Here is a 13,739-nt window from a genome sequence, read left to right on the forward strand (position 1 = left end):
AGCGTTTTACGCTGGCGTTCGCACCGGGTTTACCGGTGTGATACAACTTCCGGTTATTTTTATTAAATTGGAGGAAGACGGAACCTAGGCGATAAAAGTATGATGCAAACGCTGTCTACCGTTGCATCTCGCCCACGAATGCACGCGTGCGTGCATCTGCACACGAGGACGGATGCGTTCCGAACCGTAACCGTCTTTCCTCGTCCGTGCTCGATGCACAGAGCCGCCTTTTTACGCGAAAAATTCACCCATATTTTTTATTCCGTTAATATTTATTCGCTGTACAGCGATTTAAAAAACGCACGTGCACTGCTTCGATTTAATTCCTTGGATCGATTCGATGGCAAGCAAAACCGAAGAAATAAAGAACAGATACGAATTGACATTTTTACAGTCTTTTTTTTTTTTTTAGATTCGATCAAAGAACTAAAACTTAAACATAGTTTTGTTTTACCTGTTAAAAATTATAACAAGTACTACCCTGTCTTTCTATATTATACGCGTATTCTGTTCCGAATTTTTAAACTTCCCATAAAAATTCCCACTCGAATTATGTCGAACGAACATGAATCATGAATTGGATTGCGATAAAAACCTTTATAAAAAAAAAAAAGAAATAGAAAAATAATAAAAGGAAGCGCTAAAAGCTCGCTGCATATCCACCACCAATTATACCATCGCGCATACGCGGACGAGGTGTACATTGTACATACATGCGGATCAACGTGCGCTCGCGATAATAATTATCATGCGGCGGCCAGCACCGGCAATCTTTGAAGGTCGACCCGCGCCACTGCTTCCTTATTGTGAGCGAGGCTAAACAGAGGCGGGCAGAAGAAGCAAGCCAGAAGCGCGAGCAAGAGGAGAAAGAACTCTGTATATTAACTTCACGGCACGCCGCTTGTACGCGCGCGTTTTACCCGCTACTGTCTGCGCTCATTACGTAGGCACAGCGATTTCAGAAATACGGGGTTCGTCGGGATTGCGAGGCCGATCTTTTATTTCGCTGCCTCGTCCCTCGCGCGTTCTCTATCCGACGAAAGATTGGCAGACACGAGCGAAAACACGCGGCTCAACGAATTCCAGGATGTTGTCTCGATGAAGATTCCACCTTCTTTTTCCCGTTTTTGCTTCCCGCTTTCGTCAGGAGAGGGGTTAAATGAAAGGAATTTTGATGAAATTTTGCGGCGTTATTTGAAGGGATGTTTCCAGGCTGTGTAGATTCCGTGTTTGTCGCGTGGATTGACTGTCGGGATATTGTGTTAGTAAAAGTATACTTGGCGTCGTATGAGAAAATAAATAATTTTTTTTTTTTGGAACTGTAGCGCGGAGGTTATAATGGTTTAAAAAATTTACGAGAAGATTTATAACGGCGACGAAACAAATGGAATTTTAGAAGCAAACTCGTCGAATTACAGGTCGCCCGATCGTCTTGTTCGATTTGAAATAAAATCGTAGAAAAGAAGCCTACAACCTTCGTTTTGTAACTTGTTACTTCGCTAATTAATAGTTGGTAAATTATCACGCGGAAGAAACATAATAGAATCTAAATGACAAAATGTAATCTCACGCGATGAAATATATTTTTTAACAGATGACGCCAATAACCTTGTAATCGATACGATGTTAACGATTAACTGAAAACAAAAGAAGAAAGCAATAAGAGTATCTAACGAAACGCGTTCGATAAAAATTAATTATTTTTACCATACTCGACGCTAAAAGCAAGGAAGAAAAGGAAGAATCGCACGTAAATTAACGTATACTTCCTCTACCCTGTTTATTTCCCCATCTCCCGTTAAAAAATCAGTTTTAACCCGGTCGCATTAAACGGCTGCGCAACGAGTCAATTCACGGTCGTTAAGTGTTTCTCCTTTTTTCACCCTTCCGATAATAACTCACGTCGAAACGAATCGAAAATATATTCTTCGCGCTCGGCGATCGGTTTGACTGGAGCTTTCATCATTGATATGCATATAAGCAGCGCTTGCGATGAATAGCAAGATCGATATCCATCGGTGAAGTGACAAATAATAAAAAAGAAAAAGAACAAAAAATAGACGATAGAACAGGGAAAGAGAGAGTGAGAGAGAGAGAGAGAGAGAGAGAGAGAGAGATAGGGAGAGTAACCAACGATGCTCCTACTCTTCGAAAGCTTTCATTGTTCGCACGAAATGAAATTCCAAAGAGAACAAATTCCATCGCGTCCCGTTCTTATTCGGTTAGCCATTGCAACGGAACCACTTAAAAGATCTTTCAAGCGCCGCTACAAGCGAAATCTTGATTCCCACTCGTTCGGAGAAGATCTTTGTAAGGTTTTCGAACGCAAGAACACCGAGAACAATGAACGTCCTTTTTCTTCATCGACTACCCAATAGCGAAACTGTATCGACTGTAATGTAAGCGATGTATCGTTTATCGAGAATTATAAACGCCCTCCACTTGGACAATCTTTTTCTTTACGCGAAGAATTACCCGAATTCGTGTTTCAGATTACTCGTTGCTTCGAATTCTATAATTTTCGATAATCGAGCGTTACAGATCGATGATTATAACGAGAACGATACTGTAAACGAACGTGTACGTATATTTTAATCGGTATTGTATTATAATACGATAAGGTATAATTTTAAATTAAGGTAGAAATTTAATTCTTTTAGGGAAAAATAACCAACCGATAAAGAAATATAAGTATTTATAAAATGTTGTACTCGGATACCTATTCATAGAACATAATATTTGTACAGTTATTTGTGCATTAATTTGTTACTAAAAAATTCTATTGCTTTTTTGACATTGATAAAAAAACACGTCATTTTAATATACAATCGGAATATTAAGCTTCAAATATAAAATGCTATCATTTTTGCAACAATATATTAAGCAGGTATGTAATTATCGTTAAGTGGAATTCAATTTAACGACTTGATTTAATAACCTGAGCATTTAATTTCTGTATCTTGAGTTTGAAAATCTTGTTTCCCACACGTTCGAGCTTCTTCTTAAGGTCTTCGAACGCAAGAACACCGAGCATAATGAACGTTCTTTTTCTTACGACAGTGGGACTGGTTCGACTGTAATATAAGCGATAATACAACGATGTATCGCTTATCGAGCTTTATAAACGCACTCCATTTGGACAATTTTGTTCTTCACGTGAAGATGTATCTACCCTTCGAATTAATATTTCAAATTGTTCGTTGCTTCGAGGCCTGAAATTTTAGGCAGATCGTCGAGCGTTGAAGATGAGGTTCGATTGTGCTGATGAGCAGTTTCGAGTGATTCGAGACTCGATTTCAGGGCTCGGCGTAATTTGCGTAATGAGTACTTTAAGGTACAAGCAGGTTTCTTTCGGCAATATCGTAGTACTTGCTTCTTCTGCGTTTCTTTCTTCCGGTGTGTTTTAAGAGTTTAATCGTATGTAATCGCTTTCAATCGTCAATCGTTAAAGAGTTATGGCTTCTGAATATCTGATAATTGGATGAAGTTTTTGCTCTGTGCAGATTTTCGAGATAAATCAAGCGCGTACGAATTATAAAGCAATTTTCAGGCAAATTAAATTTATGCGTTTTAGTTATTGCAATCGATGGTCGAGAATAACTGATTTTGCTGCGGTATTTTTAACGTAGCACGCAAGAGATTATTTCGTGGAAAGTGTATCGAGAAAAGTGAAAAGATCGCATCTTACGCATCTTTATAAGTATTTATTTATTAATTGTGTTTACGCTTAAACCATATTTAGATAAACAAACCAAAGTAAATACCGAACAAATTACCAAATAAAATCATAATTATCTAATAATCGTAAACCGAGACAACTACAAATTTCCTATGCTAAAAATATTTTCAATTTTTCCAGGTGCATTGGCATTCGTTTTTAAGACCTACGTTTTAGCAAATCCCGAGGAAATGTGAAACGCGCGAAGAAATAAAGTTTCATAAAGCCGCGGTGAATACACCTAAAGGAAACTATAAAAATGAACAAAAAAATAGAAAAGGGCAAACAAAAGAGAAGCAGGAAAGAGAAGATAAAGGTGTGTAAACGATGAGGAAAGGGAGGAAGGTGGAAGCACGTCTAGCGATTCGCGACAGAAAACGAACTTTGGGGTTTCGTAGCGCTCTCGCTGCTTGTTGCTGCTGGCGTGATTCAAATTTAAAGCGATGTTTACCCTCCGATCTATGCGCAGCACACCCCACAACGCAACTAATGCGAGCTACATGGTTGCGTGCATGGATTTCGAGATTCTCTATGACTTTATTCTATATATGCTTCTTAGATAATAATTGAGAAGCTGGAACGATAGATGGTGTAAATATTAAAAAGATGACGTCGATTCTCTCAACGTCATTCGATCTATTAAGAATATGGTAACACCGTCATAAAATGTAAAGTAAAATAAAATTTAATATAAGCTACATTAATCGAATGGTGTAACGTGTAATATTGAAAATAGAAATTTGATAATTATAAGAGTATCTATGAAATCTTTGCGAAACGATATGTTTGAATTTGCTTTGATACGTCACACACGAAAATCGTATTTTCTCATCTTACAGTAGAAACCTACGAACGAAGTACGTAGAATTGTCAAACTTTTTAAAACGACAAGCTTCGATTTTCTCTTCCCTACGATTACTAACGATGCTTTTGATACAACCAATGTTACCTTCTATCCTAATCAAAATATGATTACCTATTTCTATTTCGTTTCCATTACACCGTTTTAATCGCAGTTACTCGTGTAATATTTACATCCAAATTGGATACCTGTTGGTCAAGCGTTGATCTCGATGTATAATTTTTACCTATTACGATCAATGCACATTAGGAGAACGAAACGTTCGCTCCTATGAGATTCTACTTTCAAAGAAAAACGACTTCCGAATTCTTCCAAACAAATAAAAAGAAAGAAAAAAGAGAAAAAACTGAGCGAAAAGGGAAAGGGAAGCGCAAAAAGGCCAAACTTGGAAGGAAACGAAATTATCTCCACTTTACCGTACAAGTTCAGAGGCATTAACCTGTCATTTAAACCATCAACATTGTACCACACGGGTTGCGCTCCGGATCACGCGATCGAAAAAGAAAGCGAAGCGAAACGGGCAACCTGGCGGTCCCTTAAATTACTTTTTTACCCCTGAAGCGTACTTACAAACTGGACTACGGTCGAGTTATGAAGCAGATCGCAAATCTTACACGCGGTTCCTTGTCAACCGGGCGGCCGATGATCCGTCGAATATTTAACGGCGATGATAAACGGGCCATGCTCGATTAAAGGTAATCGTCGATCGGTGGACTCACACCTGTATTCCCGGTAATAGACGGTTGTCCGTCCCTGCGGACAAGACCGGTAGCCGGAGCGTACACGCCCATCGTACGAACGGCCCGTTTCTCTCCCCTTGCGATCCAACAACACGCCGTGTACACGGCAATCCGTGGCGATACCAAGGTATGCGAGCTGCCTCGCGCTTATGCATGCTCGCAGCATCTGTTGCTACAAGACAGACGTTCCCGGCATTACGTTACGAGTTACGACGTTACGATCTCCGTAGCCTACAGTGGGCCACATATGCCGCTTCAAAGAACACGTGTGCATCTCGACTGGATCTCGTGCGACGACGACCACGCTCCTCGCACGCTTCCACGCTGATTTTTTTTATCGTTATCGTGTTTTTCCTTACTTCTTTCCTTTTTTCCTTAACGTTGAGATTTGGGGCAATGGCTACTAATTGGTTATCGTGTGAAATTAATCGATGTTTCAAATTTTTGTCGTATTTCGTTTCGCTGTTTTTATCGTCGCTCTTTTTTTGATTACTAAGGATACGAGTCGATGGTTTTTAATCGATCATCGTATGAAATTAAATGGCGCATTTGTAATACTTTGATTTTTCTGCCTTCTTTTAATAATAAAGATGGAACCATTAAACATTGATACGGCGATTAAACGAACGTTCGAATGCTTTGATAACCTCGGTTAAATATATGCTCGTAATACGTATCTTGCAACTTCAATACACATTTTTGTATTGGTTTCAAGTTTTACCAATACCATGGCGATAGTCGTGTCTCGTTACAGTGCCAAGGAAATTTGAAATACACGCGATATGTTCGTAAAATATTTCTATAATTGTTCAAATACTGCTGACGACACAGCGCTATTAGCTTCCCACGCAGGCCCGATAATTGCTTCATCCACTCTCCAGCGGTGTCTCGACTCTATGGAAAAGTGGTTTCATAAATGGGGCTTCAAAATTAATGAGAAAAATCCTCAGATGTAACCTTCACGCTCCGAAAACAAACCTGCCCCCAGGTCACCATCAACAATACAATTCCTAGCAAGGACTCAGTCAGATACTTGGGCACGACCCTGGACAGGAGACTAACATGGAAAAACCACATCACAGACAAAACGAAGCAACTAAAGGACAAACTAAAAAAATTCTATTGGCTCACGGACCGACGCTCCAAACTAAACACACAGAATAAAATTACCCTCTACAAGACCGTAATAAAACCTGTCTGGACCTACGGAATCCAACTATGGGGAACAGCAAGTAATTCCAACATTGAAATACTTCAACGCTTCCAATCGAAAACGCCAAGATCCATTATAAATGCACCCTGGTATGTTACCAACGAACTAATACATCGCGACCTCAAGATACCAACAGTCAAAGAGGAAATAGCAAAATATAGCGACAGATATAGCAAAAGAGTCGACAAACACCGAAACCCCCTAATTACTGGACTACTTGATACGTCGGACCAGATCCGCAGGCTGAAGAGCTAAACGCTAGTTTCAATTAGTTATCTAAATTAAGTAATATTTACTTATTTATAATACTTACTTATAAATTATACTTATCTATAATAAGTATTAACTTATTATAAATAATTAACCACGTTACTGCGTCACGCCAGAAAAAATTACTGAAAATTCTCAATGCGAGAATTGATTGTAAATTTTAATAAATAAAAAAGAAAATAATTGTTCAAATACTTTGGCGAATCGCTGTATATCCAATACACAGGTGTCCTATTTACATCAATCAGAAACTGTATCTGACTCGACGCATTAAACTCTGACACTGGCAATTCTCTTCCGTTTGGTAGAGTATCGAGCTCGGTTTCTTTTCGCTCGTAAAGATACACGGTACGGTGTATCAGTACAGTAAACTACACTGTTTGGAGGTAAAGCTTTCCGCGAGGCTGCTGATACGCGTGAACCCGCCGTGGTCGTTCGTATCAGCTTTGTCAAACGTCGAGTTCAAGGTGGAGACCACTCTGACAGTCATCGTCGTTCGTTTCTATTTTTCTCGTTTTTCCAGGGACATTTGCCCTGTTATCGTGTGTTCGTCGACACGGGAACAGGCGTCGTTTACGACGTACGTACTTACACGAAATACCGGGTTCCCCCGAACCGAGCAATCAACGAATCTCGTTCTACTTAATGCGTTTTAAATACAGCGACGCCGCGACGGTCGTTTCGCTGTTGTGCAAGTTGCCAGCTGATAACGACGCCGGACGCCTTGTAATGGGTCCACATGTAAATTACAACGCTGCAACTCTTTTCCTGCCGTTTAGCTTCTCCTCTTGTTTTCCTCTTTTTCCTTTCTTTTTTTATGGCGCAGGGTATAGAATATACAATTTATAAAATTGCTGAATCGTAGCTTTTAAGGCGTGACATGTTACGTTTTCCTATTAACCGTTTCAATTTCAATTTGTTCGGATGAAAAGATTGAACGCGAAACTGGAAGTTGCACGTATACTCCCTCAAAAGTTTACAGCAATGTTCGCTGTTAGGACGTAACGAACTTTCTTTGTATATTCTTCTGAGAAATAAAGCTGTTGTAATTATAACGTTCGTTCTTGGATATAATCTTAATTTAGATATTCTAAAGGAATAATATTTCGCGAATAAAATGTGTATTTATCCACCGAAACGAGCCATTATTTCTTTTGAAATGCCGCCATGCTCTACAAATATAATAGGTTTTCTTCGAATTTAGAGAAAAGTAACGCTTGTAATAATATTAATAAATTTGAAATATCGATTGAAAATAAGCTTGCTTCGTCTGTTTCACGCTTCTCTTTCATTCTTCCTTTCTGTTCCCACTTTTATGGTCTATTTTCCAAGGTAACAATCGTTCGGCAGATCGTTCTCGCCTCTCGCACCTGTTCCGCGAAGAAATCACTGCCAATGATGATTGCGCGGCTCGTAACGACGAAAAATAAAAGAGAGGGATAATGATTCGCGCGAGCCGAGCGTCGAGCGTGCGATTCGATAATATCCACGGCCGATTCAATCTCTCAACGCGAAGGATTATTAGGCAGCACGAGCGGAGTAACAGCTAAGGATGCTGAAAGTTAGGAGAAGAGGTGTTGAAGCTTTGGTCAATGACTAGTGCAGCGTTTAAGGAAGCAGTTGTTTAGGAAGATGAATGGAGAATTTAGAGTAGCTATATCATTATATTATTAACCATTAAAAATGTTTGTGTTAGGTGTGTTTCGGCTGTACACGTATCTACGTAACTAAGGCCGATAACGATTTGTCTTTATAGGAGAATTGAATTTTATAGTGATTTTTTCTTGATAGGAAAGTCATTAAACATAGAAATGAAGCCGAAATAAATATCTATTTTTACTCTCTAAATATTTGCTTAAAATATTTCATGAGTTTTTGTACGTTCCACATAAATGCATAAAAATCAATAGTTTACGTCTTCTTTGAAAAATTAATAAATCTAACTACTATGAATTATATTAACAAGGTATCTACCGACCACCTTCCCATTTTAAAATTACTTTCCATTCTAAAGTTATGACTCGCGTCAAATATTTGCCAATAGAAAAATTTGAAAGTGTACAAAAGTTAATAAAAGCAGGCAACTAATTACATAATTTTCATTTTATAATTATTATGTGGTATTATGGAAGGTTCGCGTCGTCGACTGTAAGTCGACGAACGAATCAGCGACAAAGCAACTAGCGTGTACCCCTCGAAAATACGAAATCGTTCGGCGAGTGGGACCAGTCGGCCGGAAACAGTATTTCTCGGGTTATAAAAGGTTCGCCAGGTTCGTTAAACGAAACGTTGGCCCGCTGCACATGTTCATCTCTTCTTAATTGCGCGTTCCTGGGGGCCGCGGAAACAGTGAACCAAGGAGATTCTGATGAATCAGAGAGAAGCTTGGAAAAATGAACGGCGCGACGCATAATTGGTGTAATGGAGGAGCTGATGCGACTGTTCGACAATGGATAACGAAACGTGAAAATTTTCGTTGGATCGAGGGACGACAAAAACGAGAAATGCGTGTGTTGCTACCGATAGTCAAAAGTTTCGTAGGACTCGAATATTTTACGAGAGAGAAGGTTCACAGTCGGCGGGAGAAGATTTACGAGTTTAAATTAGTTTGGATATTAATAATAAGAAGTACGATAATTGAGTAAACCGTTGATTCGTGTAATATGAATTTTAAAGAAATATCAAGTCTTTTGTCATTTTGTTTAAAAACACACAAAGTAAATTTTAAACTTGTATGTGCAATATGTTCTGTACGCTATGTATATAATTGGCAATATACTTACAATTTTTATTATAAACGCGTAATTTAATTAAAAATAGATTATGATTAAATGAAAATTATTTCTACGTAAAGATGGTGCAGTAAAATGGACCGATTTATCTGTTGTTATCGAGAAACAAAATCGATAAATTAAAAGAGTTGTACGTACGTCTTTGTATGAAATCAATTTATTAATCCAAATACCGTCATTCCAGTCGATATGCAATTTCTAGTACAATTTTTACAAGAAAAGTAATTTATCGATCAAATTTATCGGTACGTGTATATACGAACGAGATAATACTTTTGCGAAACTTACAAAAGGACGATTAAAAATGAATTACGATTAAGAAGTGTATATTTGTGAGATAAAACACACGGATGCAGCAAATCTGATCGGCACTAAAAGAGATTCTTAAGAAAATTTGGCGTGACCGAGTCACTTTTTCTCGATGAATGCAAGCGGTTTCACGCGTTGGTCAACGAATAAAAACGAGAAGGCCTGTAGATCTTTGTTCGATGTTCCTGGATCCCTATGCAATCAAGCGTGCAAGGAAACGATTTAATATTGTGAAGGTACCGATCGAAAACGTTTACGCATCGATTAAGAGAATGAAACGTTTTATTGAACTCGAATTTAAGCCACGAAAACACGATTCGTTATCCATGTTTAAAGAACATTCGCTGAAACATTATCGAACGCTAAAATTATTAAACTAAATTAATCGTTTTCACCATTAACCAAATTTTAAACCATCGACTCATGTTCTTAGAAGGTACAAGTTTTTACCAATTAATCAGTATATATCAATTTAAATTGTATTTGTCGAAAATAAAAAAGAAACATAGGCTTAATCCAGTCAAGAAATTAGTTAATATCAGTATTATCTGAATATGAGAAACAATTTGATTTTTAAATCGTCTTCTTTTTGTTGCTACAAGGTAAAAGTGATTCTTTATAGCTACGGCCCTATTCAGTTTTTTAACACGTATGTAAGCTATATATATATAAGCCACGAGTAACAGAATTCAGAAACATTAATTTGTATTAATTAATTCAACAGTAAGAAGAGTAATATTCATAAAACATAATCAGACACTGTTTCGTGTAATTTCTAGTTTATAGTGATAAAGAATACCAGTATTTTCTCACAGTGATAACCGAAGAAACAGAAATCTATTGATATGTAAGATTTATCAAAAGCCTTGTAGCGAAGGTTTCTATAGTTTCACCAAAATGGAACGTGCACCGTTTTCGAGCTCTATTTCAAATTATACTTGAATTTCGTAGGCACAGCTAAAATTCATTGCGAATAATTCGCCGCGAAAGAAACAACAATTACAAAACTACAAAAATTACACATTCAAATTGTTAGGACATTTTCAAAATGATAAAGGGAAATAGTTAAGTTTACGACATGATTTTCACGTTTTAAGTGGTCGAGTAACATAAATTCTGCTTTTATCAGAATCAGGCATCGTCGACCCGTTTTTAACGCAATTGCGTACGGGGCTTTAAGCAAAGCCGTAACACAAAGTCCCGACCGGATGAAAGACGCTTTCTAGACTCCACTTTCGGTTTGTTTTATTGGCTCGTAAAAGGTGGTAGCCGTGGCTGAGCGGAAGTCAGCCACCATTCTGTCTTTCCATCTACGTATTTCGCGTCTATTCGCGTCCTTCCAATTGCGTTTCGCCCGGAATTCCAAGGGAATGGAATAAATAAGAATGGAGTGGGAGAAACTCGTACGTAATCGTTAATACACTAGTCTTATTGAAATTTCAAAAAGTTTCGCCTAACGCGCGAAATATATCGATAAAAAGATTCTGCGATAACCGTTCGAATATTTTCGCGATCGACGGTACGACTTGTAACAAACATCGTGAAAGTTTAAAATCTACAAACCTTATTAATTCTTTCTCGTTTAAATTGGAAATGCCGCGTATCAGTTACGTGGCGTATCAGACGCGTTACGGCATCGCACGACCGCAACAGGCACGACCAAAAGGAGGCGAATCGCTATGAGAGCGACGCGAAACGAGCGAACGCGGAATAATTTCGTCGGTGGAACGGGCGACCAGCATCGGGAGGAAAGTTGAAATCCGAAAAATCCGGCGTCTGGTGGCTCGTTCCGGTCCGTAACGACGCCGAAAATCGTCGCGGTTCTGTAAGCGCGCTCTGGCCCGATTTACGAGCGTAAAACGCAATCTAGCCGCGTCGCCGGTTAACGTAATAATAATAACGGGCACGGCTGAGCTCAGCTTTTTGCATTTTACACGGGGCCACAGAGTCGTGGTACACACGATCCATCCGTTAAGAAGCTTAGCGGAGATTCGGCCAAAAATGGCTAAGCATATTGACGGTGCATCTCCGAGGAAACTTTTACGAGTTTCACCCGCGTAAAACGCGATACGTATAAACGTGTCCCGTTCGCCTTTCATTCGGTCCTACTGAAAGCTTCTAGGATGATCGTTCCTGAAATTCCTCGATTCATCGTTTCGTTATGGGAAGTATATAGAGGCTGCGTACGGAGAAACCGGGTTTGCAATTTTATTCCAGTCTTTTGGTAGGTTTGAATGTTCCGAAAGTGGTGGAAGGCGTACAGTGAATTTGGTATTTGGTGATTTTTATGCTATACAACTTAATTTATTTTCTCACGATGGGAATTGATAAAAATATAGAAAATATTAGAATATTCGCAGCGCGTCAATTAATTTGGTCCTCTCCTTACATTTCTAACTATGGTAAATTAAGGTGACGCTTATTGACGTTGTTTGATCATAGATACGATGTTATATATTGCATAAGTAGAATATTTCAACAAGAAGTGAAAAGTTTAGCGAATGTCAAAGTCTTCGAATTAATATAATATGAAACTAACAGGAAAGGAAAGAACAACAATCGAAATGATTGCATCTGGAATTCTAATGTAAAAGCATAAATAGATGCAAAGCAGTATAATGTCATTTCATTTAAATGTAAAATACCATTTTATAGAGTCAAACCACAAGCAAGTACCAATACAAATGACGAATCAATGTCCGACTAAAGATGGGGCCTTCTACTGTCGGCTGGATCGATGATTCTTAAACCGCGAATGTTTATGCAAATTCAAATTCTCACGAGTACAACTAAAAATATGAAATTCGAGCGAATCTCGGTTTTATCTACCAAATGATACAACGACATACATACATTCTGTTCATCATGTTACCTTTAAAATCCTCGTAAACACATAAGCATCCACAGACATACAATCGATCCAATCTATGGTAAAATATGCCGCCTTTAATCAACCACTTCGTCGAACAACGTCAAACCTCCTCATCGCGTCATCGTGCAACAAATATTTATATTCCCACTGCAAGCATCGAAAGCACGCATAAAGAAACAGCGCGAAAACCGCGCCAACGGAGAAGAAAGAAGAAGAAACCGGAACCGGTTAGCCGTCTCTGCTAAAGCGGACAAACGCGTCGATTCCGGCCAAATTTCCGCTTCGAGAACGTGAAAAAACAAAAAACGAGGAATGGAAGAAAAAAGACGAAAAGCGTGAAGAGAGAGAAAGAGAGAGGGAAAGAGAACAACACAGTTCCTATCGCGGGAATAGGAAAAGCGCCCGGGCTGGCGACGGAAAGGGGATTCGAGGAGTGGGGTTGGCGGCGAAAGAAAGCAACAAAGAACAAAAGAGTGGAGAGCGTGAACGAGGAGTTTAACCATCGTCCCGTAATATTCCGTCGCTGTGGCATGCAGACGAGAAAGGACGGCTGATGGCGGTGACAAAAAATGGAAACTATTTGATCGTGAACCACCCTCTCACACGATATCCGCGCGCGCGTACACTTGCCTCGGATGGCGATACACACACGATACGCGGAGAAGGATGGAGGCGAAAAAGCGGAGTGCTCGTACGAGGCTGAGGGAACGACGAAGGACGGGGTGCAAGGCAAGGGGTGCACTGTGATGGGAGAAAGCGGGAGGGGGTTGAAAGGTGCAAGAGGATGGGCCGGGCTACTCTGTCCACAAGCGAGCGACTGTGCACACGCCTAAAAGGGTTTTCGTTAGATTTCATTTCACACCCAATTACCTGGCACACATTGGGGCACACGGTAACGGTGTAGAGAGGGGGAAACAGGTTGAGAGGGCGGAAGAGAGGGTGGAAGAGACACGGTGGCGCAAC

At 39.4% G+C, this 13,739-nt stretch overlaps 2 long non-coding RNA genes across 5 annotated transcripts in view; one reads left to right on the top strand and one right to left on the bottom strand.

Moving 5' to 3' along the window:
- Positions 1 to 13,739, top strand: part of LOC117159640 (uncharacterized) — a 149,121-nt gene that overhangs the window by 107,540 nt on the left and 27,842 nt on the right. For 2 of the 4 annotated variants that reach the window (XR_004464610.2, XR_013059024.1), the window contains one exon: positions 3,860 to 4,496. The exons of the other annotated variants lie outside the window; for them this stretch is intronic. This is a non-coding gene — a long non-coding RNA (uncharacterized LOC117159640). Of the gene's footprint in view, positions 1 to 3,859; positions 4,497 to 13,739 lie in introns of those variants that run through there. 4 annotated transcript variants of the gene reach the window in all.
- LOC143303052 (uncharacterized) overlaps positions 1 to 13,739 on the bottom strand; it is a 260,835-nt gene that overhangs the window by 62,884 nt on the left and 184,212 nt on the right. The gene's annotated exons all lie outside the window — the stretch shown is intronic.

Source organism: Bombus vancouverensis, chromosome 8 (genome assembly GCF_051014615.1).
Source record: "Bombus vancouverensis nearcticus chromosome 8, iyBomVanc1_principal, whole genome shotgun sequence".
In the NCBI taxonomy this organism is placed as follows: Eukaryota; Metazoa; Arthropoda; class Insecta; order Hymenoptera; family Apidae; genus Bombus; species Bombus vancouverensis.